The sequence below is a fragment of the Piliocolobus tephrosceles genome, chromosome 7 (genome assembly GCF_002776525.5).
Source record: "Piliocolobus tephrosceles isolate RC106 chromosome 7, ASM277652v3, whole genome shotgun sequence".
NCBI lineage: Eukaryota > Metazoa > Chordata > Mammalia > Primates > Cercopithecidae > Piliocolobus > Piliocolobus tephrosceles.
In genome coordinates, this window is record NC_045440.1 from 99094539 (window position 1) to 99109478 (window position 14940).

General features: G+C 39.5%; 1 protein-coding gene and 1 pseudogene across 1 annotated transcript in view; one reads left to right on the forward strand and one right to left on the reverse strand.

Moving 5' to 3' along the window:
* STK3 (serine/threonine kinase 3) overlaps positions 1 to 14940 on the forward strand; it is a 335851-nt gene that overhangs the window by 161517 nt on the left and 159394 nt on the right. The window lies entirely within an intron of this gene.
* On the reverse strand, positions 1161 to 10165 carry LOC113224965 (annotated as a pseudogene).

Here is a 14940-nt window from a genome sequence, read left to right on the forward strand (position 1 = left end):
TGAAAGAAAGGCTCTGAAAGACAGCAGTAGAGAACAGTTCTTTACTGCTGTCTTACCCCTTCTGTCAGAGCCACGTGTAAAAAGACTAATGGATACTTGCTGCTTCCATTTGCTCACTTGCTTCTCATGTATCCCTGAACAGACTTTGGCTGTGTCTTCCCTACCACCCTACTGAAATTATTAACACCTTTACTCCTATTTGGCATTGGTAACCATTCTCTGTTTGTTAAATCTCTTACCTTTTTTGATTTCTAGGAGATCACCATTTCCTGGCTTTCCTCCAGCTTTTATCTCTGTCTTGAATTCTAGACTTATTTCTGATAATCTGCTTATATAATTTTCTTTTCTTTACTATTTTGAAATAATTCAAATCCAGTATCTCCAAGTTGTTTTCACTGTTTTTTCATCAGACTTGTTTCTCCCTTTATATCTGAACCAACTATATATTTGAAGCAATTGGTTGGGTGGTGGTGCCATTAACCAAGAGTATCCTCCTTCTATCCAATCTTCTGCCTTTATTTTTTATTTTATTTTGAGAAAGGGTCTCACTTTGTCACCCAGGCTGGAGTACAGTGGCGTGATCTCCACTCACTGGAACCTCTGCTTCCTGGGTTCAAGTGATCCTCCCACCTCAGCCTTCCAGGTAGTTGGGGCTACAGGCATGCACCACCACCCCTGGTTAATTTTTGTATGTATATATATTTTTTCTTTTAGAGACAGGGTTTCACCATGTTGCCCAGGCTGGTCTTAAACTCCTGGACTCAAGTGATCTGCCTGCCTTGGCCTCCCAAAGTGCTGGCATTGCAGGCCACTGTGTCTGGCCCAATCTTCTGCCTTTAATCAGTCACCAGGTCCTGTTGATGTTTCCTTCCCTCCTTCCTGTCCAGCTCCACTGCCACTGAGCTGATTCAAGTTTTCATTATTCACCAGTTCCCATCTCTATAACTTTCTTAATATCTCTCAAGTAATATCCCCTTCTTTTCATCCACATCTTTATTTTTCCTTCCAGATTTTTTAATACTCCACATCACCAAATAATTTATTTGGAATCGAGATTAAAAGAACATTTGACAGTTGTGAATGTATGTTTATTCTGAAACTTCTAGCTAGTTGTACTGCTAACCCTTGACAACTTACCAGATTAATTTTACTTTATTTCTTCAGGCCTGGGGTTTTTTGATGACTTCAAATTTGGGATCTTCAAATTTGAAGTTAGGGAACGTATTCATGTCTGCTTTACCATACCTTTGCTTGTGCTTAAAAAGCTTCCTGTCCAGCTCTTGCTGGTACTCTGGACCAATATCAACAGATCCTCCAGATCTGTCACTTAGATTTGTATTCTCTAACCTTGTACATGGAGAGTTTCTGTACAGGATCAAGTTCCTTATTAAACGCCACTGCTGTAACACCAATGTTCCTCTGCAAACGGACTGAGACTGCTGACCGAAAGACAGAGGAGAACCTGAAGAACCTCTGGAGAATCGTGCCGATTCTGTTACTTGCACTCAGTCCTGAGCTGCCAAAGCCACCACCGCTGCCACCGTTCTCCCTTCTTCTGGATCAGTACTAACTGATTTAATAATCTGCAGTCTCAATCTCCTTTCTAAAGTAAACTTCACGATACTGCTAGATTGACCATCTTAAATGAAACACAGCTCATATTACTGTCTTACTTAGGATCCTCCCCATTAACAGCCAGATTTTTAAGGGTGTCATGTAAGGCCTTGGGCTCTGCATACGTCTTTATTCATGTGACATTTCCTTTCCTTTAGCCATACTATCATTTGTAGATAGCGTTAGGTTTACCTCTGCCCTCTTCTCAGTGTTACTTTGTGCCTGCATTTTCTCCCATCCTTTTTCTACGCATTCTGTCTCGGAAACTTTTCCTCTGGGCTTCCTTTGCATCCTGTGTACCCCAAGATCATAGAAGTTATCATTTTCTGTTATAGTTTATATGATTTCCCTACCACATTATGAATTTATTGATAGCAGCATGTGCAATTTTTATTTTGTGTCTTCAGTATCTAATACTATGCTTTGTGACATACTAATTGTTAAATAAATGATTAATACATTTATATACAAATTTGGGGTACATAATTTTCATTTGCTTTTTTTTTTTAATAACTGGGAATGTTGAGGTGGACATATCTATATTGAATAAACCTTGAAGGAAAGAATATTATGTCTCTCTTATCAGTGAACAGCTTGAGTGCTACCATGTGTTCAGCCATGGATGAGGCACTACATGAATGAAATCAAAATACGAGGGAAGGACTGGTGTTATAAATTGCTTTTTCTTTGACAAAATATTATTTAAAATAATTCATTTTATACTCATAATGCATTTTTTTTAGTACAGTTTAGTTTTAGGAAAACAAATCATTTAGGTTAACATCTAAAATGTTAATTTTGAACTTCACTGACTATAGTATGGCACATGTCCAATAGAATCTGTTAAAAATTTTCCTCTGGGTCAGATCTAAGTTGAGAAGAATGAGGTAACTTTAATGTGAACCTACATTGTAATGCAGTCTTTCTCTCCAGTGAATTGCCAAATTCACAATTCCATTTGTATCTGGAATTGGGGAAGCTGAGTTTAATATGGATGTTTGCCAAGTTAGCAAATCTTGGCAGGATATTCTTATTCTCTGTGCTTAATTATATAGTTTTATTATAAAGTTTTTCACATGTTCATTTGTAGGTATCTATTATTCTCTTGAGGTGAGTTCACATGGTTGCCAATCTCTCATTTATACTTTATTTTTTTGGTAATTAATCATTTACTGTCAAGCTTTCCATCTTTCTTAGAAGACTACATTTTTATTTTTACATTTGTATATATTACCACTAGTGAACCAGTTTTGTCTCTTTGCTAGGTTTATGGATTTTTGAGCAGTGCAAGTGTAAATCCCTCAGGAAGGCCAAATTCTTGGTATATTAATTAATTTCATATTTACTCAGTGCCTGCTCAGACGCTATTTTAGGCACTCATACATAGCAGTGAATGAAACAAAGTTCCAGCTTCTTAGGTGCCTGTTTGTAATGGGGAGAGACAATAAATTACACACAAAAAACCGGGCATGGTGGTCCACGTCTGTAATCCCAGCACTTTGGGAGGCTGAGGCAGATGGATCACCCAAAGTCAGGAGTTCGAGACCAGCCTGACCAACATAGTGAAACAATTGGTCATAGTGAAATAATTCTATTAAAAATAAAAAAATTAGGCAGGTATAGTGGTGCACGCCTGTAGTCCCAGCTACTTTGGAGGCTGAGGCAGGAGAATTGCTTGAACCCAGGAGGCAGAGGTTGCAGTGAGCTGAGGTCGTGCCACTGCCCCCTAGCCTGGGAGACAGAGTAAGATTCTGTCTCAGGAAAAAAAAAAAACACAAAAAAGCGAAAACTATTATATATCAGATACTGATAACTGCTATGAAGAAAAAGCAGGATAAGAGGGATACAGAATGACAGATATGTTTGTGATATTATATGTAGGATGGTCAAGAAAGGCCTGTCTAATAAGGTGACTTATAGTAGAGATGTAAAGGAGGTAAGTAAATGAGCAATGCAGATTTCTGGGGAAAGAATGTTCTAGTCAGAGGAAACTGATGTGTGACTGTGTTTGATGTTTTAGAAACAGTAAGGAGGTTTAAGTGGCTGGAGCTGGATAAGATGGTGAAAGAAGTAGGAGATGAGATCAGAGGGATGGCAGGGGAACAGATCACTTAGAGCCTTCTTAAACCACAGCAGGACCTTTAACTTTTACCCTGAGTGAAACAGAAAACCATTGCAGGGTTTCGAGCAGAGGAATGGTATGGTCTGACTGTGATTTAAAGGGCTCATTCTTCATTGAGAAGGGATTGTAGCAGGACAAGAATGGAAGCCAGGTGAATAGTGAGGAGGTTACTTCTTCAGGAGTCCAGGTAAGAGATGATGGTGGCTTGAACCAGGGTAGTAAAGGTAAAGTTGTTGAGATGTGGCCAGATTCTGGATATTTGTATATTCTGATGATCTAAATGTGGAATGTAAATGAGACTCAAGGATTATTGGCCTAGGTTTTTGGCTCAGATATCTTGAATGATGAAGATAAATGATGTTAAACATATTCATAGTTAATGTGTTTTAATTAAAAAAAGACATTTACTTTATGTCAGGTTTATCTCTTAAAACATATTCTGCTTTGGCATTTCTCATAACTAGAAAATCTCATCTTCATACTGTTTATTATTATTATTATTTTTATTTTATTTTATTTTTTATTTTTTTTGAGACAATCCCTCCCTGTCACCCAGGCTGGAGTGCAGTGATACCATTAGGGTTCACTGTAGCCCTGACCTCCCAGGCTCAAGTGATTCTCCCACCTTGGCCTCCCAAGTAGCTGCAACTACAGGCATGTGCCACCACCCCTGCTAATTTTTAAAATTTTTTGTGGAGATTGGGTCTCGTTGTGTTGCCCAGGCTGGTCTGGAACACGTGGGCTCAAGCAGTCCTCTCGTCTTAGCCTCCCAAAGTGCTGGGATTACAGGCATGAGCCACCATGCCCGGCCATGCTGTTTCTTAATACTTCACGTTTTATTATCTCAATATATGCTGTTTGTTTGATGCTTGGTTCTGAACTCTTTTTAAAATGTAGTTTATATTATTATTCAAACATGGTGAAACTAATAGGTCAGGAGACAACTGCCATTGAAAAGATTGATACAGTTTCTAAGCGGAGAGGGCATGGCACATCAGATAGGGTGGCATATATGCCACGCCACATAGTGCTCATAGGGAAGCACCAGGGTTGGTTAGGAGGCAGAAATATCTAGGGAAATCATTGGGGAGAGACTTTATCATGATCTTAGTGAGAAGGAACAGGCGATGCAGGGTAAGGAGAATTGGCTGATTTTAATAATCTCAACATATTCACATATAAGAGCAGCCGCATGTTTGATATCTGGCCCTGGTGTGATTGTTAGAACAGGGGACTATTCTAATAGTCCCAGAATATAAGAGTTCTTTGAGAGCTGAACATTGGGAATGGATGGGAGGTAGTTTTAGATTGAGTGGTTTGCATGTGAAAAGCACTTAAGGAGGGGTAGTTTGCTGTCTAAGAAGTAGCTAGCCTTGGGAGGGGCAGTCTCTCCTGGATCAGCAGGGTTCCCATCTAGAATATGGAAAACAAAGTAGAAACTGTTTCTGTATGTTATATTTGCTTGGCTTCTGTGTTTTTAATACTACCATCCTAGTTTATGCCCTCTATTGGTCTGGCCAGGAAAATTACAGTAGGACTTCCTTTCCATCTTTAGTTTTTTTCTTTGTTTCCTCCCTAGCATTTATTTTCGTTATCAGTAGCCACAAAGGGGAGTCTTGATTGTATGACTTTACCTAGATCCCTCTAGATTAGTAAACTTTTGACCGTGTTCTAAATAGTGCTTTAGGGTTCCCCATATTTGATTTGAAGTTCACTTGATTATATGAACTAATGTTTGTGAGAGGAAGGAAGGTGGGTGTGTGGGGCCTCCAGTTTTTTTCATGCCACTTTCAATTATTGTGGGTTTAAAAAAGGATTCTGTACTAGGGTTCCATGTATGAGTTTATTTGGAAAATAGATTTCATTGCTCAAAAGTTGGTAAACTCTTGTAAATGACTATCAAGTTTCCTTATTATAGCATGAATTTTTTTTCTTCTGTGTCTAGGGTGATAGGCCTACCAGCTGAGCCTATCATTCTAAAGAGAGTAGTCTAATTTTGTGTATGAAGTACTTGAGTCTTTTCTGAGTCACATAATTTAGCCAAAGTCACAAATCTATTATTGGGGGAAAAGAGAAGTGGTATAACCTGTGTCTAAAAATCCATCAAGTTACCCTAAAAAACTATTACTGTACAAATTCCTCACTTGGCCTTTACTCTTGCTGTCCCACCCAGGTTTCCAGCCTTCTCTCAGCATCCCCCTGTATAGACAATTTTCCTGCCAAACAAGGTGATTTAACGTTTTCCAAACCTATCACCTTGGTCTACTTTATTCCTTTAACTTCATCACTGTCTTCCAATTATAGGCACATTCCTTTTTTTTGGAGTGGGGAGGGGAGTGGAGACAGGATCTTCCTCTGTTGCCCAGGCTAGAGTGCAGTGGTCTGATCATAGCTCACTGCTGTCTTGAACTCCTGGCCTCAAACTGTTCTTCTGCCCCAGCCTCCTGAGTAGCTGTGAGCATAGGCACATACCACCAGGACTGGCTAGTTTTTAAAATTTTGCTTTTGTAGAGATGGGGTTGCACTGTTTTTGCCCAGGCTAGTTTCTAACTCTTGGCCTCAAGTGATCCTCCCACCTCTGCCTCCCAAAGTGCTGGGATTACAAGTGTGAGCCACTATGCCTGCCTGTGTATTCCTTTAACTTAGCAAGTGTTTGTGAAACACCTGCTTTGTGTTGGGCACTCTGCTGGACTCTTGAATGTAGGGATAAATAAAATTCTTTCTGCTTCAGAGAACCCCCAGGGTAAGGAAAGCCAAAAGTCTAGCATGAGGAATCTACAGTCTTTCAAGAGTACTTCACATTGGATGTGTCTAGTAACATTGTGTGGCCAGACCAAGTGGTTGACAACAAATGGTAAGAGATGAGCCTGGAAAATTGAAAAGAGAGAAAAGAGGCCATGAGCTAAGTATTGTGGATAGCTTGTATAAACTGGAAAAATCAGGAGCAAGTTCTGTCTTACAATTTCCAGAAATTCTAATTCTGTCAGGAGTAGGTATCTTTAGTTTTATGTAGAGTTGTTGCGTTACTGGACTGTGTTTTAAACAGATATGAAACAGATATTGAAGGAGAAACTAGAGACAGGAGAATTAGTTACATGTTTGTTGTAGTATCCTACTGAGCTGTTTGCTTAGTACCTGAGTTTTAACAACCACAAATATTTGTAGTATCAAATTATCTTATATATTTTCTCATTTGCTGTTAAAACAACATAGTGTGCTGGTACAATTAGATATCCACATGTACAAAAATGAAATTAGACACCTACCTCATATGATATAAAAATGTTAATTCAAAATGCACCAAAGACCTAAATTTTTTTTTTTTTTTTTTTTTTGAGACGGAGTCTTGCTTTGTCGTCCGGGCTGGAGTGCAGTGGCCAGATCTCAGCTCACTGCAACCTCTGCCTCCCAGGTTTATGCCATTCTCCTACCTCAGCCTCCTAAGTGACTGGGACTACAGGCGCCCGCCACCACGCCTGTCTGATTTTTTGTATTTTTTAGTAGAGACAGGGTTTCACCGTGTTAGCCAGGATGGTCTCGATCTCCTGACCTTGTGATCCGCCTGTCTCGGCCTCCCAAAGTGCTGGGATTACAGGCTTGAGCCACCGCACCCGGCCCAAAGACCTAAATTTAATAGCCAAATCTATAACATTTTTAGTAGGAAACATAGATGTAAATCTTAGGCTTTGGTGTGTGTTAGCTTGTTTTAGCATTGCTATAAAGAAATACCTGAAGCTGGGTAATTTATAAAGAAAAGAGGTTTAATTGGCCCACAGTTCTACAGGTCATACAAGCATGGTGCTAGCATCTGCTTGGCTTCTGGTGAGGCCTCAGAAAGCTTTTACTTCCTGACGCAGTGGGGGCATGAGTATGTCACATGGTGATAGCAGGAGCAAGAGAAAGGGGAGGAGTCTCAGGCTCTTTTAAATAACCAGATCTTTTTTTTTCTTTTTTTTGGTGCAACTCCGTCTGTCACCCAGACTGGTGCAGTGGCACGATCTCGGCTCACTGCAACCTCTGCTTCCTGGGTTCAAGCGATTTTCCTGTCTCAGCCTCCCAAGTAGCTGGGATTACAGGCACATGCCACCACGCCTGGCTAATTTTTGTATTTTTAGTAGAGACAGGGTTTCATCATGTTGGCCAGGCTGGTCTCGAACTCCTGACATGATCCACCTGTCTCTTTCTCTCAGAGTGCTGGGATTATAGGCACATGCCACTGTGCCTGGCTAAGTTTTGTATTTTTAGTAGAGACGGGGTTTTCCATGTTGGCCAGGCTGGTCTCGAACCCCTGAGTTCAAGTGATCCACTGGACTCAGTCTCCCAAAGTGTTGGGATTACAGACATGAGCCACTGCGCCCGGCCTATGATGAGTCTTAAGACTTGAGTCCAAGTTACATAGCCTTTAGAGGTGGCATGGAATGTTTTTCCAGGTATGAAGTGGGGACAGAATTTTTTTCTCTCTTAATCTTTTCTCTCTACATTCTGTACTCTTAAATTGTTTATTCAGCAAACATTATCTTTTGTATACTAAACATTGCACCTGGAACTGAGGATATGGAAAGCAGTGTGGAGCTAGAATCACTTACCAAAATTCTAAAGTTTCTAGTTTGGGAGGCTGGTTGATTGGTGGAGAGAGTGACTCCAAGGGGAGTAAGATTGGTGAGATCAAGAAAATTTCTTCTTTCCCCATGCAGACTTGCATGTAGTTCCTAGAGGCTGTTTGAAAGAATACCTTATCCTCATTGTCTCTATTTTATTAAAATACCTTTACTTTCTTTTAAACTTCTCTTAAATTGTTTCTTCATATTTGCCAGAGATCACTTATTATCAAATCTGATGGCCTCGTCTCAGTCCCCTTCTAACCCCTGACCTCCTAAAGCAGCGCCTTTTTTCTTTGAAGGGCCAGATAGTAAATGTTTTAGCCTTTACAAGTCATATGGACTCTGTTGCAGTCGTTCAGCTTTTCCATTATAATGTGAAAGTAGCCATATAGACAGCACATAAATGAATGAGTGTGGCTGTGTTCCCATAAAACTTTATTTGCCAAAACAGGCAACTGGTTAGATTTGGCATGTGGGCTGAAGTTTTCCTGATTCCTGCTCTGAAACATTTGATTGTATTTCTACCTTTTTTGGGAAGGGAGGGAAGAGAGTGTTTCTTTCCTTCAGTGATCCTTTTCCCCCTTTTCTCATTGAATGGCACCTTTTCCTGTATAGTCACTTTTTCATGTGATTCTGTCTACAGCTATTTTCTTGCTTTATACTCAGGCTTCTGTTAAGTCTTCTAGGCTGCAGATTCTTTACCCGCTTCTAACAGGAAATAACTAAGGTGGAGAGTTCACTCCTGCTGCTGCCTTTATGGCTGCTTCCTTTCCCCCCCCCCACCTCCTTTTATCAGGGGAGCATCTCAGGGGCAGGGTGAGGGGCAGCCTCTGTGATAAAGGGAAGAGAAAAGAGAGTCATTACCATGACATGGTAGATGGTTCTGAACCACTGTTTTCAGGGTTATAGTAGGGTAGATTGCTTCCTCATATTTGCCCTCGTAAGTCCCCCACTTCAGCATCCTGTGCAGGCCTGTATGCCTAGAAAGTACCTTTAAGTGTAACATTCTGAGCTGCTGTGGATGTTTTTTCTGTGGTGGTTATCTGTTGTCAGTTACAACAAACACTTCTTTTTCTTCCTCACAACTGTAAAATAGGGAAGAAAGAAAATCTCGTTGTCCCAAATTATCCCTTTTCCATTCTTCCTGAAATTTTGCCAAATGGATTCATTTCAGTTTTTAAGCCAAACACACGGGAGGTTTAAGCATAGATGAGTTACTATTCATCCTGGCATCATTATGGAAAGGCTTAATCACTTTGCCTTTTCTCTTGTTAAACTGAGATAGACTCAGCAATGGAAGTTGTAATAGGTGGGAGGGAGGGAAGAAAGGTCAGAGAGAAACATGGCACTTTGGGCTTTTTCTGGGAGCAGAGCCAGCAATGAGAGCTGGGGTTTTTGGGCTTGTAGAGGTGGGACTGGGAGAGAAAAAAGGGAAGTAGGAGGATGCACAAGACAAATGTCAGTTTTGAAAATGTGCCTACTTTCCAGATCTTTGCTCTTCTTTGCTGCCTTTCTTGATCTTTACTATAATGATGAGTGTGTGTGTGTGTGTGTGTGTGTGTGTGTGTGTGTGTGTTGTGTTGTGGGAGAGAGGGTACAGAGGAAGTGCAATAATAAAGGAGAAACCAGAGGTAATTTGTCAGTAATCCTCGAATAGCAGTAAGGCTCACAATTTAAGCGCCTTCTTTCAAGATATACTGCTAGCTAATGACAAGGCCATGACCATTTAGCTGGCTTTCTTTTTTTGTCATGTTTCTCTGTGGTGTTACGTATAAGAAGTAACTGCTAATTCACACTCAGCAGTCTTCTCTGGAGGTTTTTTAATCATCGATCTTTCTATCTTTCTCATTTTCTTGGGTTTAAAATTCAACTGGACTTCATCCTCAGGACATTTAACTTACTTTTCCTCCTGTTTTCCAGCTTGTCAGTATACTCAGGCATTCGCTTTACTCCCCTCTCTAGCCAAGACACTGCTCTGTCACTTGAACCACTTTCTTTTTTTCTTCTTTTTTGAGACAGAATTCTGCTCTTGTTGCCCAGGCTTGAGTGCAGTGGCGTGATCTCAACTCACTGCAACCTCCACCTCCCAGGTTCAAGCTATTCTCCTGCCTCAGCTTCCCAAGTAGCTGGGATTACAGGTGTCTGCCACCATGCTAATTTTTTGTATTTTTAATAGAGATGGGGTTTTACCATGTTGCCCAGGCTGGTTTCGAACTCCTGACCTCAAGAGATCCACCCGCCTTGGTCTCCCAAAGTGCTGGGATTACAGGCATGAGCCACCGCGCCCAGCTGAACCACTTGCTTTTAACTCCTGTTTTTCCTTCTCATTTTTGCTGTATCTTTCTAACAATGTACCAATACTAAACTAATTCCATAGTAATAATTATAGTAACTATTATTTATTGTCTACTATCTGACCGACTCTATGATAAAGTTTTACATAACTCTAGAACAACTCTAAAAGGAGTAGATATTATTATTGGCACACTCTATGTAACTATCATTATTATAACTCTAGATAACAACCCAAGACACAGCTACACTGACAGAGGTAGGTTATCACTCAGACTTTAGAAACCTCAAAGGTTTTACCTTTCCCATTTTGCTGTGTTCCTTCTAACCAGTCGATTATGTAACTGTGAAGACTGATGCCTCTAAAAGATTGATCTCTAATCTGAAATGGACAGTTGGCAATCCTTTCACATGGTCCCCTACGCCTAACACCTCATTCTCTTCTGGATCTGTTGCAAAATTTCTTTACTCCATCACTCATTGGTCTTGGCAGACTTGCTTTCTGGTCCAAAGAAAAACTGGAGACTATTAGCAGTTCACTGTTTCTGTCCCCCCATTTAACTTAATGTTTTAGTCTGTTCCTGCTGCTATAACAAAATGCTAAAGACTGGGTGATTTAAACAGCAGAAGTTGGCCGGGCGCGGTGGCTCAAGCCTGTAATCCCAGCACTTTGGGAGGCCAAGACGGGCGGATCACGAGGTCAGGAGATCGAGACCATCCTGGCTAACACGGTGAAACCCCGTCTCTACTAAACAATACAAAAAATTAGCCTAGCGAGGTGGCGGTCGCCTGTAGTCCCAGCTACTCGGGAGGCTGAGGCAGGAGAATGGCATGCTCCCTCTGGCTTGCAGATGGCTGCCTTCTGTGTGTTCTCACATGGCCTTTGGGTTTTGTTTTTGTTTTTGTTTTTGTTTTTGTTTTTGTTTGAGGCAGGGTCTTGCTCTGTCTCCCAGGCTGGAATGTCATGGCACGATCACAGCTCACTACAGCCGCAACTTCCTGAGCTCAAATGATCCTCCCACCTCAGCCTCCTAAGTAGCTGGGACTACAGGTGCACACCACCATGCCTGGCTAATTTTTGTATATTTTGTAGAGACAGGCTGTCGCTACGTTGCCCAGGCTGGTCTCAAACTCCTGGGCTCCAGTGATCTGCCTGCCTTGGCCTCCCAAAGTGCTGGGATTACAGGCGTAAGCTATCATGCCCAGCCCTGACCTTTGGTTTTGAATGTACACATTCCTAATGTCTCTTCTTCTTCTTACAACGACACAAGTCATATTGGATTAGAGCCCCACCTTTATGACCTCATTTAACCTTAATACCTCTTTAAAGGCCTAATCTGCAAATACAGTAACATGGGGCATTAGGGCTTTGACGTAAAATTTGGTAGTGGTAGTGGTGCAGGGACAGGACACAATTCAGTCCATAACAGTCAGTATCTATACTTTTCCTTTCTTTCCTTGTCTCTTCCCCCCGCTTTCTTTTTCTTCCTTTCTTCCTTCCCTTTATTTTTTCTTCCCTTGTTTCTTTCTCTCCTCCTTCTCATTTCATTCTTCACTCCCTCACAATATGCTCCATGTGGAGGAAGAGGGTTCCTTCTCTGCTCAAGTTCAATGTCTTAACCCCTATTCTGTATCCCCTTCTTTCTTTTTCTTGTATTTTGGAGCATTACTTCATCATTTGTTCACTCTCCCATTTATTTTCTTCAGTTTCTTTTACATGGGTTTTCTTTTATCGGTAAGTAAATATACTACTTCTCAATCATTATTACTACTATTGTATTCTATTATGCATATTAATACCAAGTAATTTATTATTATAAGATGTAACAATCTAAATGCTATACAGATAATCCTTCTAATTTTAAAAAGGGAACTAGTACAGGTTTTTGCAATTTCAGAGCAGTTTCTATTTCTTAGTTTGATAGAATATTTCTACCTTAATATTAAGCTAAAAATATGCTAAAACTATTGTAATAAAAGTTTAACACATTAGGATAGGCAAACACATAATTTCCATCTTCTTCTGAGATATAGAAATGTGTTGATTACTTTAAATGTAGCAATTGTAGGGAATTCTCTGCCAAGTTACAGAAATCTATGTATTAATATACTTCTTGAAGTAGGTCCTCGATAATTTTGATTTTTTTATAGACCCTTGAGTTTACCATGATGAACTGTCATTGCAATACTTATTTGCACTTATTATACCAAACTTCAGTTGTGCTATATCATTAAAGTTTGTTTCTTTTAGATTGCTTTGGGAAGCTGTATATTGTAGTGTAGCTGTAGGCAATTTACATACAATGAATGAATGGCAATATAATGCACATCTTTATGTTTATTTGTAAGCCATAACTAATCCTATTTAGTATTTGGTTTATTGTATTGAGTGACTAATAGAATCAGGGAAGGTAAACCAAAAAATCCAATTTTTTTTTGGAGATGGAGTCTCGTACTGTCACCCAGGCTGGAGTGCAGTGGCGCAATCTTAGCTCACTGCAACATCTGCCTCCCAGGTTCAAGTGATTCTTCTGCCTCATGAATAGCTGGGAACACAGGCATACACCACCACACCCAGCTAATTTTTTTTTTTTTCAGTAGAGACAGGGTTTTACCATGTTGGCCAGGCTAGTCTTGAACTCCAGACGTCAAGTGATCCGCCCGCCTCAGCCTCCCAAAGTACTGAGATTACAGGCATGAGCCACCATGCCCAGTGTCTGAATTTTTTTTTTTTGTATGTAGAATTTTTCATTTGACAGTCTTTTTTTCTCAGCCACAGATATATTTTACTTGCAACAAGGTTTTTCTCATATGTCCACAATCTGTATCATCTGGCCATATGGAGCTTCTTATGTAAGCAATTACCACTGATTCTGGGACTAGCTATATAGATATGTTGCTTTATTCAGGGTCATAGTGTTAAAAAAAACAACACTCTGAGCTTCCACCTTAAGAACATACAGACAGCTGGGTTATTGGGTGGAGAGAGTACCATTCAACTGAATCAATGTAATGCACCATATCAACAGACTAAAGAAGTAAAGTCACATAATGTAGAAAAAAAATTTGATGCAATTCAGAACCCATTTATGGTATTGAATGATCTCAGAATAATAGGAATCAAGATAACTTCTTCAATTTGATGAAGACTACCTATAAAAACCTTTCAGCTAACATCATAATTAATGGTAAAAGACTGAATGTTTTCCCCAAATATTGGGAACAAGAATGATGTTCACTCTCACCACTCTTATTCAGCACCGTACTGGGAGTTCTTGCCAGCTCAAAAAGGCAAGAAGTGGAAGGAAAAGGCATACAGATTGGAAAGGTAGAAATGAAACCATCTCCTTTTGCAGATGATATGATTTTCTATGTAGAAAATACCAATAAATAAACTCATAGAATTGATGGGTGAGTGCAACAAGGTTTCAAGATGCAAGATAAATATGTAAAAATCAGTTGTTTTTCTATATGCATTAACAATGAATACATGAACATTAAAGTTAAAAATGCAATACCATTTACAATTGCTTAAAAAACAAAAACATGTTTAGAAACTTTACTACTCTTTTTTGCCTTTTTTTGTTGTCATTTTGGAAGAGGTTTGTCAATTTCTTGTGTGTGTGTTTTTTAAAATAGCTGTTTGTTACATTGATATTTTTAACTGTTTTCCTATTTTAAACTCTATTGATTTCTACTCTTTATTATATTCTTTCTTCTTGTCTTGCATTTATTTTTGTTTTTCTTTGTCTAGGCTCTTCAGGCAGCAGCATGTGTCCTACAAATTTTAATAGGATTTGTTGTATTTTCATTTTTATTCAGTTTAGTGAATTTTTTAAAATTTCCCTTGAGACATCTTCTTTGACCCATAGATTATTTGAAAGCATGTTCTTTAGTTTTCAAGTGCTTGATTTTCCTGTTATCTTTGTTATTGATTTCTAGTGTGATTCCATTGTGGCTTGGAGACTCTACTGTGTTCAGTTCTTTAAAATTTTGTTGATGTATGTTTTATGCCTCGGTATATGTGCTCTCTTGGTATATGGTCCATGATTACTTGAAAGTAGTAAGTACTCTGCCGTTGTTGAGGTGGGGTATTCTATAAATTTTGTTGATGATGTTGTTGATTTCTTCTGTATCTTTGCTGATTTTCTGTCTAGTTGTTGTATCTCTTGTTGTTAGAGGATATTGACATTTCTAATCATAATGGTGAATTTGTCTATTTCTCCTTTCAAGTTTTAGTTTTTGCGTCATATATTTTATAGCTTGTTGGTTGGTGCATACACATTAGTGATTGTTATGTTTTCTTGGTGA